Source organism: Varroa destructor, unplaced genomic scaffold (genome assembly GCF_002443255.2).
Source record: "Varroa destructor unplaced genomic scaffold, Vdes_3.0 BEIS01000007.1, whole genome shotgun sequence".
NCBI lineage: Eukaryota > Metazoa > Arthropoda > Arachnida > Mesostigmata > Varroidae > Varroa > Varroa destructor.
In genome coordinates, this window is record NW_019211460.1 from 35,783,746 (window position 1) to 35,802,261 (window position 18,516).

At 44.0% G+C, this 18,516-nt stretch overlaps 1 protein-coding gene across 3 annotated transcripts in view; it reads left to right on the top strand.

Annotated features, from left to right (window-relative positions):
* The window catches only part of LOC111253697 (cell adhesion molecule Dscam1-like), an 87,221-nt gene that overhangs the window by 11,402 nt on the left and 57,303 nt on the right, over positions 1 to 18,516 (top strand). The gene's annotated exons all lie outside the window — the stretch shown is intronic.

The following is an 18,516-nucleotide window of genomic DNA, read 5'->3' on the forward strand; positions in this document are numbered from 1 at the left end:
CTATGCTAAGCTCTAATAGTCTTTTTATTTGCATAGCATTATAGAATAGCTCGAGCAGAATGAGGAGTAGCAAGGGCACTTGCAGGTCTTTGAGGTCTGCTGACAAGGCCAATGACTCGTAACGCCGATACTGGGTGCACCGCGATAACGCCGCCACTGCGTCTTATATATTCGGTATATATCTACCGCCTTCGAATCGTCCAGCTTTTCCCAAGCATGACGATCACTGCAGAGGTTCGCGCATAGTCTCGATCTGTAGGCGCTTTCCGCTGATGTCAGCGAAATCAGAAGTGCGCGTGCTCCGCGCAATGTGAGGAATGTTGTCTGATGTCAGTCGTTAATATAGGACCCATGCACACGCAGGCATATAACAAACAGACCGTCCGGACTGGCAGCAGCGGATCTCTATAGCCGGTTTCGTCAGACATAGTCAGTCGTAGTAAGAGCTATTGTAGGTATTTTTGGTGAAACAATAAAAAATGCTTTATTACAACGCGCATTTACTCCTAATAATCACCCTTCGATTAAATATAGTGCATATGACTGCAACCTTGCCCTTCTGTAGTACAAGAAACACGAATGGATAAATTTCAGCTGGCCTGTGAGCCTTTCTTTCAGAGAACCACGTCCTAAAATCAGTCGATATGATCTTCTCAAACAGACGTCAACGGGACAACACATAATTACACGACAAGTCTTTAGAGAATTTTTTCATCACGGAGTCTAGAGATCCGGAAAAGGCTTTCTGTGTTGAATACACTTCTGCGGCTATACAATAAGCTAGCGCCGTCATCCTTTATAATCTAATAGGCTTGATTGGGTATCAGAAATCACTTGCACGTGAGATAGTGATTTTGAATCCATCGGCATCACCCTCGATTGAAGATCAGCGAACCCTGAAACCCTGAGAACCTAAAAACAGTGTCAGTCTCCGCTGAGTGCAACAGTATCGGCGAAAGGTTTGCGGTAACCTAATGATGCCGCAACAATGCAACATCGCTTACAGGACACCCAGCTAAAGGACACACAGCGCTAATCTGTGCATCCTAGATAGATTCCTGTTCCTCAGTGGCCCCATTTTTCTATCGAGGTCGAGCGATAGCCACATCTTTACTGACAACGGATCGACAAGGGAGCCAAGAGGAGCAGTTGGCTCATAGAGCCGTAGGCCTGCGGGCGCGCGGTCATCCCTTCGATAGTCAACTATCAGGCAGATCCTGGGGTTGCCTGCATAAGCAACGATTCGTTCGTTGGCCATGGTAGAGGTAGTATGGTAAAACAGAGCATGGTAAGGGTTGATTAAGTCGGCTTGGAACTGCTCCACCCGGTGGATCGGGTAGGATCTCGGATAGGTCGGTGGCCTATTCATAGCTTGTTATGCCGATAGATACTCCCCATTTCGACAAGCTTCGTTGTGCAAACGGCAGTACGGACCATTGCGTTCAAACATAACTGCCCCTTTCCATTGCCGCTAGCCTTTAGCCCTCTGTTCGTAGCTTCTCCACAACGCCGTCAATGGAGATTTTGGGGGCTGTAGGAAGGCAGTGCCAACCATCTTTATTACTCTATGGATTTAAATACAAGTCTATATATAGCTTATTATGTATGTGGTTAACGGAGGCCGCTAAGAGATATGAGCGGCACGGCAACAATGTATGCGATCATTTCTTTGCCGTCTATGGCTATTTGGGCGCAAACACCGTTCTCGTCTACAGAGCACAGTTTTGTGCGGCTGTGACTATTGTGAAAACATGATTGCCGCCTGTATTTGTAAAAAATATATATATTTGCCTTTATTTATCTATATTAAATAATATCTAATTTTATATCAGGCAGCTATCGTCTTTACATAGTTAAGACACTGTGCGTAGAACCACACTGCGTGCGTAAATGTTTAAATCTGTTTCCGTTGTAATGTTAGAATGATGTGCACCAGTGTATTTATATGGGCTAATGTTTACATGCATTACGTACATCTTAACATCTCTCAGCATGGTCTCTTGATACAAGATTGTTTATTGCGGGCACTGAAGAGATCACGAACACTTCTCATAACAGGTTTTTTTTTTATTATTATTATCACCTGCTGGCTTCGCTGGGCTTAGGCGGGCTATAGGCCAGCATTCGATCTATAGAAATTTTTTGGAAGATATTTAGAAGATAGCGACCGGTGTGCTAGGTATGAATAGATAGGTACACAAAATGAGGTGTAAGGTAAATTGTAGCAACACCAAGTTACAAGTTGGAAATCCATACAGATGAATCTTACAGCGGTATAGATGTATGTTACGATTAATGCAATTATCTTTACCTGACGTATACTTGACGTTTGTTCTACGAAAACTATTGTTGCTACAAGTAAAAGATTCCTGTCAAGTAAAAGAATGTTCGTACTATCTTAAACAAAACGTATAAAAGAGCACATTCGGTTTATAAGCAAAAGAAAAAAAGCCTCGAACGAGGTTTAGCAAACTAGCATAACAAGCAACGTAATTACAAAGATGCGGTATCAGCACAAATACCAAAATATTACAGAAGCTTATGCCTCAACTTTAAAAATAACACAGATCTAACCTGTGTATAGCCCATCATAAAGAGTAATATTTCTATCGAATGAGGTATCCACTCTGTTGACTAAAATCATTTGGTGATGAATTCGGCTGAAGATTAATTTGCTGGAGTTACATATCTTCATCCCATCAGGTTAAATGGTCAGTCACCAAAGAGCTTTGTCGCAGAACTCGCTCGGCATCGTCTTCATACGGACCTATCGTCCATCTAGGTTGTCGATTTTCACCGAGCGGAAATTAGGCAAAAATGTCATACGATATAGGTAACATTATGTAAATTGGCTTCGGCTAAAGCTTACATGGTTGGCTTACTTACTAGTAATTTCGTTCAGATATAATATGACCACTAAGTTTCGCCACTGCCCGGTACACTTAAAACAAATTGATTGGCAATGTCTAAACTCCTCTATTTAACCTTTGCTTTTAACAATTGTGCTTAGCTTATTCGATCGAACAAGAGGACCCAGTTTACCAGACCCTGCCTAAGAGCTCTTGTTGGCGTACGACCCATGGATGTTCGGCCGTGCAGTGCTCTTTTAGTTATTCAGCCTTCCACGGTGGTGTCCTAGCTGTAGTACTCCACGTACGTTTAAGACCGTGTACGCAGGCATCACTGGGACATAACATAGAACGAAGACAGCGGGCTGCGTCAGAGAATTGCTCGGCTTTTTCACCTGCTATCTCTCATACAAAAGCGAAGATCGATACTCGCTTAGCTTGGGACTGCTTCCACTACGAACGACCTCCTCTATAGTACTGCTGGTGCCTCTATAACGTGGCTTTAAACTTTGCCTGGAAACTCCCTCTGAACCATTGCCGTTCACGAAGTATTATTTTTCCTGTACCCCCAGCGGCCGGTCCGATTGTTTGGCTCTCCCTTCTCGAAGCGGTATCTCAACCATACAGGTCCTCTCATTTTGTATCGTTGCTGTTGGATTATGTAGCCTGTACGCACTGTGTGTTAAAATATGTTTTATTAACGAACTTAAATAGATATTTAGCATCTCAGGCCTTGCTCCGTATTAGAATTTAAACGAGGGACTTATTTTTCTTTATCGTCGCACTCGTTCTTGTATTTTGCATTGCTGGAGATTTGGCCAATAATTGGACAGATTTAATTCGGACTGCGCGATACGAAGATCCACGGAGAAGCTTCGTTGCGATTTTCCAACGTTTGCGATTAGTTAACTTACTGTAATCAGCAAGTACTAAAGGTTCGATTTTCGTTTAATTGTAACAGATCTTCTCTTAAAACGCCCATCAAATGTCATAATTTCACTATGTCGACAGTTACTTCATAAACATCTAGGTTCGTGCTTGTTTTCACCTACAGTCGTAATGCTGTCTCTTTCCTTTTTCTCGCCTGTATCATTCTCTGTGGCCTGAGACTGTCTGACAATAATGTCGTCCTTCCAAGGAAGGCAAAAGCGACCAAAAAAAAATACGGATGGAATCGGAAAGAACTACCAAACTACAGCTCGGCACGAACGGCAGCCGAGGTCAGTTTAGCAGCCGGCCAACTTTGGTTGCGTCCGAGACGAGAAAACGGAAAATAGGAATGAAATTGGAGGAATCTTTCTTTCTCTAAGAGATCGGCGACCGAATGTTCGCCTGTAAAGGAGTAATGATTGGTAGAACGGGGTCGACTGGATGAAAAATGCCTCACTGCTCACAGCTTTCCGTCGTCGCTCCTCTACTGGCCTTCGCATGGGGTCGGTCACCCAAGTCTCTGCTGCACCAAGCAGGCTGATCGCCGAATTCCCACAAAAAGCTTTCGCTCGAGTAATAAGAAGTACCGAAAATTTTTCGGGATGTCTGAAATGTCCTCTACAGTTTTCAACGGTCCACGTTGATGTGACTGAATGTGGTAAAACAGGTCTCACTATCATAATAAAAGCAATTAATGCATGTTAAACAAAGTTAGCGATCGAAGCTAGACAAGATCTGGTAATTGTTATATGTTGATCTGTCTTTTCCATGAAGAATGTAACGTCAGGTCACCTAAAATGTAAAGTAACCTTTCTCTAACCCCGGAAACCGATGCAACATAGGAAAAAGATTTCACTTTTTTCAAACCTGATCACTTCCTTCCAGTTCTAGTTAAAGTTACCTCTTTACCGCCGGTCCACCCCGATTGAACCAGACGATTCAGCGGGAGCCACCTCAGTTTAGTCAAACATAGTAGTCATTTCATCGACAGATAAGGTTGCGAGCAGTGCAACATAAACCGCTTCATCAGAGTTAGTTTTAGCAACATATTCGCCTACAGCAGGCAAGGTGGAACTTCTGGAGTCCAGAATATACAAATAGGCGTGAAGCCATATTGCAAGCAGCTCTGCGAAAGGGTACGAACTAGAAAGTCTGGCAGCTTGATTATGCTTACTAATTAGCTGGTTTGTATTGAAGTCCTCCAAGTTGTGCTGCAAATCCAGCTGGAGCCTTATGCTGCGTAAATAACGGCCAGGTGACCCTGTGCCAGCAACCCTGTATATGCAACATTGTCATCTTATTATTTCCCTATGCTTTTGTTTGTTATGTTTTGCAACGCCGCTTGTTGAATCTCATTGGTGACGAATGTCTCTAATGGCACCACTCCAGAAAAATACACGCTCGTATGGTTGCAATCTGTTGTACGACCTTTTTTGGGAGAGCGATATAGTTCTGAAGTGAAATGAACGTGCATTGCAAGAATAAAATGCCGAAGAATCGATAAGCAGCTTTATTTGTACATAATCTATATACATGGTTAGAATTCGCGAAAAAAACTCCGGATATTTAGCAGTCGTAGCTTTGTATATCCAAGTGTCTTGCCCGAGAGACAGAAGCCGTCAGCGTCAAGCCGGCGCAAATAGGAAAGCAGTGTCAACGTGGCACATTTTTACCATCACTTCTGGCTCTACGAGATTCTGGTGCGTAGAAAAGCAGTTGCGTACGCCGTGGCCAAAATGTCTATACAAGACGTCTCCTCGTGTTCCTATGTATATATAACGAATATTTACAATGGTTTAAAAATATGCTTATTCTTATTAATTTACGAAACAAAGAAAGCAGCATTTTTATAAAAAAAAAAAAATAGACACCCCCTTAGTTACTTTTTAATTTCGCTTGTGTAGCTATGCAACTTCGCAATGCCCGCCTGTCCACCAGTTATGGCCGTGAGTTATTAATGACTGCAGAGATAACCATGTTAGTCTTTGCTCCAAACATGGTTTCATTAATTGTAGGTGCCATTAGTTCTTTCCTTCAGTCGATATGGCCTCTATGCTTGGCAAACCGAACCAAGAAAGCGCGTAAAGCATAGTATTTTTCCAAAGGTTAGGTCTCAAATAATAGCATCTATTTGTATCTATATCCTTCGATATGGTTAGCATTGACATGCTGCAGAGGTCAAAATTGAAATCTCTCAAAGATCTAATTGTCTAAAAAAGAAATATTGAAGTTTTGTCAAGTGTTAAGCGTTTTGAAACACAAAGACAGGCATGTTCACAGAACCTGAAAACCAGAATAAACTGGGAGGGGTCAACATGACAAGACTTGTACAGTAAGCGCCTCTTAGCCTTTCGTTTTTATCAAAACCACGGTCACCTCAGCGTCACTGTCACTCTGCTATTAATTTTTTGCTTCTTACAATACTCAACAAAAATACCACGCCTTGTTAACATGGTAAGCGTTTCTAGCGGCGGCAGATCAGCTATGTCCATAGCTCAGAAATGCGATACAAATTTTCGATAATCGTGGACGTCATAGTGGCGAGCCGAAGATGAAGATACGTTCGTATGCACAAACAGACAGCGAAGAGGGCAATACCTGAGGTTACCGTGGTCCGTTTCCATTCATTCGCTGTCAAAAAGCCATCGTTCATTTTTCCAAACTCCTATCCGCCCAACGATGTTTTCTTCTTTTTTTGCGTCCCCACCTCTGAGTGGTTCCACCTTTCTACTGATCTCAGTGAATTTAGTCCCTAGCAACCGTTGTGCTGATGGCTGTTATAACGGTGTTGGTCGAGAGGGACGATGCTATATTTTGTACTTTTGTAGGGTTGTTTTCCTTCCATAACGTCCCTCATCCCGTTCGCGGCGGCAAAGGCGATGGCGGCTTCGTTGCCACTCCCTTCTTCCCCTCTCGTTGCTGTTTCTGCGTTCTCGCACTGCTGCTGGGCACACTTCACTGTTTTGCCCCTGCTGACAGAAACCGCCAGGGTTTGCAGCGCGCCAGAGCAGGTCGACTCAAAACATGGGGCAAATAAATAAAGTCTGTTGTCTTGATAAAAACAGCAGCGTGGGTTATATCTTCGCCCGAAGCCGCCAGGGATGATGGCAGACGAAGGTGGAGAACAAAAGGGCTGCGGAAATGGCGGGGTTGTAACAACAACCGAGAGGACTAAAGAAGTAGAAGAAAAAGACGGAAAAAATTGCCACGAACGAAATGGAACATAGGGAACAGCACATAGGTAGCGGCGGGAAAAAGAAAGATATGATTACCCTTCAACAGCGGCAGGGCGGACTTATGGAGAGCTCTGACGGACGAACGAAGAAAGCCCTATCTTTAGAAGTCTTCCACCGCTTCTCATCGGACCCGCCATTGCTGGTGGCCTCCGGCACGAAGTCGTATTGATGTACGAAAGAGATGGTCGAGGTAAAGGCAGAGGATGAGCTGGCAAGAGGCATTACCTGTTCAGGTAGAAATTGATGTGTAAATGCTATCATTGCTTGCCGGGGCATGCCGACTACTGCTGGCAAATTTGGAAGTTTCGTCCTGTTCTCATTTGTGTGTGAGCAGCTTCGAAGGCGCATACATTGACGTAAGCATGCAGAATCGAACCAACTCGTTAGGACAGACTAAGGTATACAGCGAATATGTGTAACTTCTACGAACGATGCTAGCAGATAATTATATCATTTAACATTATAGCTGTTTTAGAGATGTACACACGTATGCCAAGTTAGCGGAATATCAAACTATATTTATTTTTAGGCAAGTTTCAAATGCACCCAACAATCGGGCAAATATCCCAGGAAATTTGTAACACTAAGGTTTCAAAGGCTAACTGAAAGTAAGCTAATATGTACAAGTACATGGCGAGAAAAGTGTATCATGTCCTAATTTTCTACATACTCCTAACAATCTAACAACACATATGGAGGAATTCGAAAAATCAACGCCTCAAAGCTGGGTAAAAACTAAATAAACACAGCCAAGCAGGAAAGCTTAAGTTTATTTGAATAAAATGCTCTACTGGATAAACTAACAAGAAAAGATTTGGCGAATCTGGTAACAAGAGTCATTCAGGTCCATTAGTAGTTCCAGAATGAGGAAAACTAACGAATTAACTATATTATACCTGTGAATATTTCTTAGTGTGCGGAAATGGCTTTGGCGAAGTCATAGACATTTTTGTCTAATCGAAAAGAAACGATAATTCATTGGTCTTATTTCCAAGTCCTTCTGAAAGGGTCCTAGAAGCTAGATAAAAATTAGAACTAAATTACAGACCTAGTCAATCAAAAAGCTAAGACATTTTTACAGAGAGGTAGACGTTTGTGTCTGAAACGCTTACCCATTTGCTATAAATGATGTGTGCGTAGATTTTCTCGGAAAATTCCTTAAATATGTTGTCAAATTATGCATTAATATTTGTGTAAGCTATCATTATTATTTTCGATGGGAGACGTTAGATCATTCGTTGCTGACCTCTGTACGATATAGGTATAGTCACCCGGTCCTAAGGGTCGTCTATCTGTTCTCCCTGAACCATAACAAATACCAAAACATAATTTAAGCAAGATCAGCACTTTAAAAGAAAAGAATCGCACGAAGACTGTACGCCTGTCGTTCGTACGCCGTGGATCTACTCACGTGATGTACCTTTGACTTTGTTTTAAAAACTTCAAAATTCAGAAACGGGTTAGCGTAAGTGAAAGATATACAAAATGCAAATAAAAGAAGAAGGCATATCCATGAAGCACAGTGAGAGTCTACAAATGATATAGATCCATATGTGTGTGCATATATTACACTTAAGCTTAGTAGTGTAGTACAGAGATGGTGTCATGGCCAGCTTTGGTCGTGGACAGTAAATCTATATGTATATGCGTGTAAATACTGCTAGTCCCACAATATACTATACAACTAATAAGGAACATAAGATTCAAAAGGCGAAACTAAGCAGAATATAAAGATTGTGTTGGCGACCTTAGCATATTGCATCACCTTAAGCCAGATGTGTGCTTAGTAAGGCAGCGGAGTTGTCGGAACCTTCGAAGGAAACGCTTTGCCTATTTGGTGGTCACCTGGTAAAAAAGGGCAGGACTCGATAAAAGGGAAATAGGGTTAGTAGTTCTATGCCGAAGATGCAAACGGAGCCGACCATGAAGTGTCGAAAAACCCCTTCGCAGAGAAGCACTGCCCTGCAATAAATTCGCATGGACGCAGCGCCCTGCTAGTAGGAAGCCTGGGGCCGTTTGGAGATAAGCGAAACTACATAGGGTGGCCTTTTGCAGGAGTAAACGCCTCACTATATGGAGAAGAGTTGCCGGCCAAGGGAGCCTAGCTGCTCACTAACCACTACTAAGCGAGCCCTGAATAGCGGCTGCCAAAGCAGCAGAGAAGCCTTGCCTTTTGCCATTTGCAATCCGCGGGTATAGAGCTTGCTTTGGCAAGCAAAACCTATTTGCGAGGGTCAAAATACACCGACCAGTTAGAGCTATGACAACAGTTCCTATGAATGAAAGTTCTTAAGCTAACCCAACAACGAAGGTGATGATCTTAACAAAAGCTAAACATCGGTTTAACAATATCCCCTCTTTAAAACAGGCTCACTTCATTTAAATATGAGCACTATTGACGATGTAGCGTTAATCAAATAAATCGCTAACGTGGTTTACTAAATATAGTAATATTAATTAGCGGTTTCATAGTCAATAGTTTCAACCGTTACCTAAAACCTGATGACAATATGATGCTCGAACATTTTCGATCATGCGTAAGTTACCGACTTGTAAAGAAGTTCTTGACGAATACGTCACTCTTTTCCTCTGTGACGGGTTACCATTCTAATTTGCTGATTATAGTCGTGCACACTGGTTACTGCTGTCGCGTTTTCAAGGTACACCTCATAGGCATAATCACCCCTAACCAAAGCTGGAGTAGCATCATCTTATCGCGGTGCTTGTGGGATTGCAATTCAAATTTATCTGGACGATCGTGTTTATTCTATTCATAGATGTATGTGTATGTAGTGTATTCATACCATTTACAGGATCAATGCAGCTCAACAATGTGTCCTGGAATATGGATAAGAGCCTCCTTATAATCACCATCATCATCATCAGATTAGTCTGTTACCGTAGCCATCTGGACAGAGCCAACTGCGCAATGTTATAATGGACCGCGGCCAGCGAGGACCCCCTAATAGTCGGGGTCATAGAAGAACAACGCACAGGCTTGCGTGGCTGAAGTTGATGTATGAATGAATGAATTAATGAATTAATGGAAAAGGCAGCATGAGATTTTCGGGCTGAACAAAGTTGCATCGCTTAATCGACAGTCGTACGGAGTTCGGCGTCGCACTTGGTGCGAGGAAAAAAGGCTCGAGACGGACGTCGACAATTGCCAAAATAAAAACAGCAGGCCCAGTAGTTATTATGGCAGTGCAACGGAAAACAGAAACTGTTTGGTTGCCTCTTTCCCGCTTTCCCGTTATTTCCCATTTTGTCTCGATCGTGCGGCCAGCCACATTTCTTTCACAGCTCCTGGAACAAAGCGGGCTCTTCATGCAGAAGGAGAAGAAAAACCAGTCGAAGCCTCTGGTGCAATTTCCGACGCGCACGTCAAATTTATGTTGTGTGTGCAATTCGGGCTGCTACTCAATGTCGTTTGAAAGCCTTTGGGTGGTTGCGGAAGCCTAGGGTCTGGAAAAAAGGGGGACTCTGGGCCACTGAAAACGCAGCTTCTTTTTGTTTCAGCAGAGGCGGTTAAGAGGCAAGGGTACCGACAGAAGTATGGATAAGGATTGGAAAAGAACCGGATGTAAATAGAATAGGCGCGCGCGGGACGCTGCAGTGAAAGGTGGGAACGTGTACTGGATGAAGAGAGGGCCGTTGCCCTAACGAAGCTATGTCAGAAGGGAACAATCCTCCCTCTTAGAAGGCAGCAGCGGCCTTAACAGCAGCAAGAAAGCACTGCATCGCAATGGCGACCAACAACAGCAGCAGGACCATGTATGAACTGGGTGTAGGCACGTAGGCCTCTTTTGGGAGTCAAACAAGCGGCCAAGCGGGGCCACTGGCCTGCGGTGCAGAACAAAGTCGATAGATCGAAAAGACGGCCGCCGTTACCCCTCCCCATCGCTACGGCCAACAGTCCACTTCTACTACCAGAGCGACCACCATCACCGTTCATTGCCACCAAAATGTGGAAAAGCATTAAAGGCTACCGATGCAACTCAACCGTTGTTTGGCGCTACCCAACTGCAACGGCTGCCACCGTCAGCCCTGATGTTAATGTTACTGCTTACGTATCGCTTATGTGTACAGCCTTTCATCCTTCAATCCTTTGTGCCTGGTTTGTGCTTCTGCATATCTCGCTTTTTCCCCTACCTTTTCTGCCTTCCTTTTTGACCTATCACTCGTGGGCACGAATAGCGGCGGCGGCGGCCTTGAGAAAAGCCCCAGCATGCGTTGCTGAGGCGGGCAATGACAGAGAACAACAGAACGCGAAGCAGCACACCACGGCAGCGACACCTTGGAGGCGGGAGAAGGCTGGTGAATGGTTAGTAAAAACAGTGTCACTGCAACCGAATTAATCTTGTGTTTCCGTTAACGTCGTTCCATCGATGTCTCATTCCATTCGTACTGTACTACTGTCTACCACTCCTGCTGCTCAGGGTCGCTTTTCATGCGATGCTAGGACAGGACCACCAGCAGGCCATGCCGCACCTAGTCACGTGTAGGTGGAAAACAACTGAGACGAGGATTAGTAAACGCGTAACGAATGATTCACGTAAAATGCGCAGCAGACATAATTGAATACTATAGATAGCTTTCTAACTGGTTCTTTGCTACTTAAATCAATATTCAGTGCCTAAATTTAGCATAATAGTATAGCGGTATTAAGGGCGATCGCAAATGCTTCGCGATCAAAACTGAATTAGTTACTAGTGTAGTCTGGAACATAGAAGACACCCTAATCATTTATAAGTGGATTCGAGAAAGTTTGAGGGCAGAATAAGTATAAACAGAGGTTAAGTCATAGTCTGCAGGTCATTAAGGGGCTAATAGTGCCGAGTATTTCCAGTTTGGGCAAAAACTTATGGTCAGAACTAAGCTAATGGTATGAAGGGGCAAGGTGAAGGACTAAATGTGGCCACGATTATACTCTGCCAGTAGTAAAGGAGTTCATTAGCCTACCCAACTTCATATGGGCAACGACATACGATGGGACTTTTGCTATTATTACTCTTATTGCTATAAACCAGTAAGAAAGCTGAGGTTGGTCAAAAGTGTACTTTTAATTGGAGCCGAGGTAGGTGATAAATAGGCTAACAATTATCCGTATGCGAGACATCTACGCATAAGGCAGTTATCGAAAAATGCTTATTATGATATATTCTTGGCGTGATAACATTGATCATCTACAAGCGCCTACGAATAAAAAAATTATACAGAATTCGTTTTCGATAGTAGCTGCTCTGTTGATGTCATTTCACACTCTGATAGATAGCTCAGTTAAAGTTTACAGCCATTGAAAAATGTGCCAACAATCATTGTTAATTGAATCGCAATAAAAGAAAGCGCGGGCTTTTTAAACATATTAGGTACTTCTTAGTGCTACTGCATAGGGTGCAACATGACACGTATGGCGGCAGATGTTTAGGGTTTTATACATGTTCCTAAGCTAAGTGGGCAAACAACACGAAGGTGGCTATGTATTATACACTATGCCTGACAAAATAAACGCATACATATACACAAATCACTTATAACATGGAATTCAGCACTACTTGCACGTACCTTCTGTGACTGGCGATTGAGTCGAAGCGATTCCTATGGAATAATAAACATACCTTTAGTTACAGCCATTATCTGAATGTATTTTTTGCACATGGATAACTTCTAATTACTTCCTAGCTCCCGCAAACTGTAAGCCTACGTAAACCTTGTTGTCGTCAGCTTTCACTATAAGGTGTCGGGATTCAAATTCACTATGTGCCAACATTATAATTTGTTTGTTTATGATGTGCATAGTATCTACGCTCTCAAGTCAGCCGTCACTGTAGATTTTTCATCTTAGTTTTTTTTTTTTAATCTAAGACGACTATTCTTCTACGCCTGGGAGCTTAGAAACAAATTGATCAAGAAACGTCGAAATATATAGATATTTAGTGGATATTTATTCAGGTACTGCGGACCTTTCTGGCCAGTATATATGGCACTCAATACACGAGCGAGTATAGGAGCTGATGGCTCCTTTTCCACCTTAATAGATGAACAATTTCTATCCAAAAGGAAGTTTGGAGTTTTTGTTACACAGACAGAAACATTTACGCAAGCAATACATAACGGACGATATTTGGGTTGTGTTTCGATGGTGCAGTCGATAAAGTTAAATTTGCAGTTTGTGCTATGCGATATACAATTCCAACTATCATATCTTGATATTTACATATAAAGTTTGAAATCCACCGGTCGTGCAAGTTCCTCGACATGCATACATGAGGCTAACTATCATTGGATTTTGATTGGACTGACTAAGTAGTCACTGAATTAGGTAACGTACTGCAAATGACAACAAAAGATTGCTGGCAACACTGCTTTTTTGATCGGTCACACTTCACTGCAAGGTCAACAGAAAGTTACCAACTGATTCAGCCACTCTGCGGGTGGGGGAGCAGACGAGCAAGTTTAAGCAATGAAAGTAGTAAACCTCCAGAATCGCTGGCATATTACTGATTTGTAGAACTTGAGATTTGTGGACACATTGTTAGGATATTTATTTTTATCAGGATATATTTTATTAGGATATTTTAAGGATAATTAATTACAGGATGTCAATCATTAGCCAGGTTTGGCGAAGAGATAGCGCAGTTAAAGGAAATCATGCAGAAGAGAAGTGAATGAGCAATTGTTTGAAGGCACATTTAAAAAGGGCCTTGACCGCTTCAAGAAACGTTTTCAATTGGTGTTAATATATTTGTAATGCCGTCGCATTGCCTAAATTTCACCTATTATTCATGTCAATTTATATACTTCGTTCAGTCGTCGACGGGAAAAATTAGCGACCTCACTAATCGAAACTTTGGGGGCAACCTCAATATAAGCCGAGTGTGTTAGTCAATTAGAATAATAATAAATAGAAATTGAACTGATAATTCCAACAGATGGTTCCTGGAAGGACGACAATGCTGAGAGGGCCGACGGACTTAAGATAGACCGCCTGCCCGCTCCCGATCAGGAGCCATTTCACATGGCTGGATCGGGCATTTGTACGAGTTCGCTTATTAGCTTGGCGGTAACGCGCGCGACTAGCTGACTCCTATTTGTTCATTCTTTCTCGCTCGCCTCTACTGTTACAAGTAGCAGTAGCAACTAATACTAACATAACACCGTTGGTGTCGATCGATTAATTACATGATAGTAAAGGTGGCAAGAAAAAGACGACTGTTTCTTCTGTGGCAACTGAGTGCTGCCAGCTGGAACAGATAGCTTGTTATGAAGAGGTAGCCAAGGTAGCTTTTTATATCGTCAGTAGCCACAATCGTTATGGATAAGCAGGCAGTTCGACGCATTGCTCGTACCACATACGCCCCCATAGGAATGTACTACATGCATACTTGACATACATCGGAGATGGCGATTGCAGCGAATCGTTACCTCGTGACGGTGCTCCCTTCAGGAGATACGACACAATTAATGACAGTGCTAAACTATAATAATATATATTACCCCGGCTGACGTGCCTAACAGCTATCTAGCGACTAGCCAGCATTGTGAGTAGATCTGATGAAAACCCTTCAGCAGTATCCGAAGATGTGTTAAGCAAAACTTTGAAATAGGTTTACTACCCAACGTGATTGTCCTAAGTAAAAGCGTCATCTTCGTTTAGCAGTAACGTTCGTGATATAGTAGCACTTTTACTGTTGCATAACCCGTGCGCATGGAACAGATATGTGAGTTGAACGAAGTCTTACATTATATTGATATTTAGGTTAAACGTGTTCCTCGTATTTTTTGGGGGACGTAATAGTCTGTGAGCGAACGTTGTTAATGCGGCACGATACAGGGTATAGAAACTTTTTTCCACAAGTAACTTCCTTCACGACAAGCTTTGTGTCAAGGAGCTGACGGGCTAAAAAGTCAATAAGATCATCTGAGCAACTAAGCAGAAGAAGTTGTACCATACATCAGCCAACGGAGCATCGAGGGAATCCTTATGTCCGGCGTACATTCTCGCGTACCTTAAGGAACGGCGAAACTATGCCATATGCATCATGATAGTGCTATGTGCTTATGTGTACTTCTAATTTACTTCATGCTGTATGTATTATATTGCCTGAGGGTAGTACGAACATTGGCGCTTGACTGCACACTATGCCGTAATGCATCAGCGGTACCGCGTTGTGCAGTATGTGGCATATTCCATAGGAGTTCAACTACAGTTCTGCCGCTCTGAACAAACTGCGCATCACATACAATGGTGCTGGCGATGGCGGGGGGTGAAGCACATAACCAGAAGCCGGATTGAAATATCTTCACTGGTCAACGGCTTGACAGAGCGTCCACCCGTATGGAGATAGCAAGTCGAAGTGCTGTGACGTGTTTGCGCGTGCAAGGCTGTGACGACAGCGGCGCCGCCAGCGAAGGCATCAACTATACAATAACGATGTGGAAAGTATTCAACGCAAGCGGCGCCATTCTTTCCGAATCTTTTATGTCTCGTAGCAGTCATCATTGTCGACAGCCTCGTCGCAGGCAGGGGGCCTCGTCGGGGCCTAGTAGCAGTTCAGTAGCGTGTTAGCGCCGTCTCCTCAAAGGCCGAGGCTATCACCGTTGTTGTTGTTCTCAGTTGCGTACATCTCACCCTGTAGAATTGTGTTTGCGTTGTATTATGGGCTTCAGGCCCTCAACACAGATCCATCGTAATAGCGTCGCCACTGGTGGTGCTGCTCCCACCGCTGACGCTACTGCTGCAGCTGCCCTTGCTGCGGCTGCTCAACAACAACGTAAGATTGGATGGGAGACGGGATGGACCGCAGCAAAGCGAACAGCCAAAGGCAACGAACAGGAATGCCAGCTGCAGTCGCCACCATGCGTCGCAGGCGAAAAGTGAGTGCTCTCGCTTCCCTCTTACTGAATACCACCATCCGACCAGCGGGTGCCTGCCGCATCTATACTACTATAGCTACTACTATGGGCAGCCGGTCTGGACTTGTCGGTCCGCGGTAGTGAGCCTTGTCAGAGAGCGCGCACGACCGTGCCCACGCTTGCCTGTGTCACACTGCAGACCTAGGCGATCGGGTAAGGGGAGGGGGCATGGGATACTTCTATGGCGTCGGTTCAAGAAGTCCATAGTTGTCAGCATGGTGGCTGCCGGCACCACTCGACGAGAATGTCTTTTGGAAGAAGGGATTTCGTCCGGCCGGCTTTAGAAACGAAGGACCGAGGTTTCGGCGGCGGTAGCTGGTCCGGACTGCTACTGCAAAATGAGATTACGTTGTCGCTACTCAACTAGAGGGGCTAGAGGAAAAGGCAGCAGCAGACACTTTTGGGCAGCAGGACGACTAGGAAGGCGGAAGGCGGAGAAAAAGAAATTGGGGAACAGAAACATAATGGGAGAAAGACGAACTGGGAGTGGCATGTTGGGTCGTCTAGGCTCGTTGAGAAAGGTCGTGCGTCCTGAAGGACCAACCGACCAACTCGTGGATCCATGGTTATAACCGTTGGCCCAAACAAAACTAGCTAGGAATCACAGTAAAACAGGTTGAGACGACAACGCCGGCAGCAAAAAAAGCGAACGTAACACAGAGAGATTCTAACAGTTAGAACGGCGTTAACTGCGTCATCGAGTTACTCGCACGTTAAGTTAGTTGCAAAGGCGTGCCAGAACACTGATGCGAGGAGTGAACGAATGTGTGCTATGATAAAGTTCAACTCGAACGACGATATTCATCCACTTACTTGCTCACTTGTTTTCTCTGGTCGTTCGTTCGTCCATCAGTCGGCTCCTTGGTGCTGTTTCCAACGCAAACTCTACACAGCCATCGTCAAAGCAGCAGCACTCGCGGCCGCTTCATGTCGCAGTACCTTTCTCTTTACTCGTTTCTTAGCTGGCTGACTGGGTGGTGTGGAAATAGGGACAATTTCCCTATTACCTAGCTTCTTTAACCCATACCTAAACCTAGGCCCTTCCCCACAGGCTCACTCAGTCATCTCGACGAGGTTCGTTTGAGGCGCAGTTTAACCCACTAAGACGAAGGACAGGAAACAGTAGCAATTCTAAGAAAGACACAATGAAACAGTATTATGAGCCAGCCGAAAGACAACGCGCCCGTTAGCACAAGAAGACAGGACATACGAGTACAGATAAGCAAATCAACGTGCGACAACGGATACAGAGATGTTTAGCGCCTACGAACACAGATGCACGCATAAGGTACATGGATGAGCGGTTACGCGGTCACCGCAGCGTTAACAAGATAATCTAATATATTCATACGATGAATTTGAACGCCAGATACGAAAGGAAAGTGGCATAGATACAAGGAAATATTTAGCTTAAGTTAGTTTAAGAGTAAAAAAAACATGGTCATGGCCAGGCTGCCAATTGACGAAGTAATCCTTTAAAAGACTCACTAGCCTGGAAGCCCCGTAAGTAGTTGCTTTGGCTGCAGTTCAAGCTATAGCTACAACCGCTGCCTACCACTGTTGCTGGTTTCCATTGTACGACGTACAATGTAAAACAAAACTACAGAAAGCGACGATGAAGGTTGTAAACTCGCAACGTCATTTTCCGCAAATTCAAGAGGCATAATTCAATATACAAAGCAGAGAGTTAGCAAAGCGAGTCAATGAGTGAAGCGTTGCAGGTAGGAGAGGAAAATGTTTGCCCATTTAGCTAGGTCGGGTTGGAACGGCAAAACCGAACCGTTTTATATTGGAGACGATGTATGAAGCACCGTGCAGTATCAGACATCGGTGACGCGTATTATAGCAGCAGCACAGTTTTCTTTTTATCCTGGCTTGACCCACTATCATGGTTTTCGCGGAGAACTTTGGAGTTGCTCCTGCCCCTTTTCAGCCGCACGAGTCAAGTGCCCATTCTTGGCCCGACTTCTGCGCGAAATCGGTTGTTCGGATGGCGCTTGGATCAGCCAGTGGGTCAAGGCGGCAGAAACCGGGCTCGACACAACCCAGCAGGTTGAGTCATATGCTATAGCATCGATTCAGGCTCAACGTTATCGGGAGCGATAGGAGAGGACAAAAAACCGCGAGGAATTTTAGAAGACAAGAAGAGAAAAGCCGGAGTGGAAAATAGCGGTGGGACAGTATGCGCAAAAAAACGAGGGGAATAAGGGGAAAAGACGGAGGGGCAACGTCCCCAATGAAATAATCAGTGCAGCCGCGTTCGTGGAATTTGCTTACTACATGTAGCGTCTTGGGTTCATTTGTTCGATCAGCGATAACGTCTTATTCTTCGCCTAACTAAAACAAAAGCAAAGGACATCGGATGCGGAGCTATACGATTCATAATAGCGCAAAAACGAGAACTCAGGAATTCTCTTTGGATGAACGCTGAAATTCTCATTACATAACGAGAAGTAGTGCAATACAGAGCGTGCGTATGCAAGCAAAAATACGATAGGCGTTAGTTTCATATGAGACAAGCTTCCAAACATGGAGGAAAAACGAAATAGAGATGATTGTCGAGTTGTAAGGTTGTCGTTAGCTTT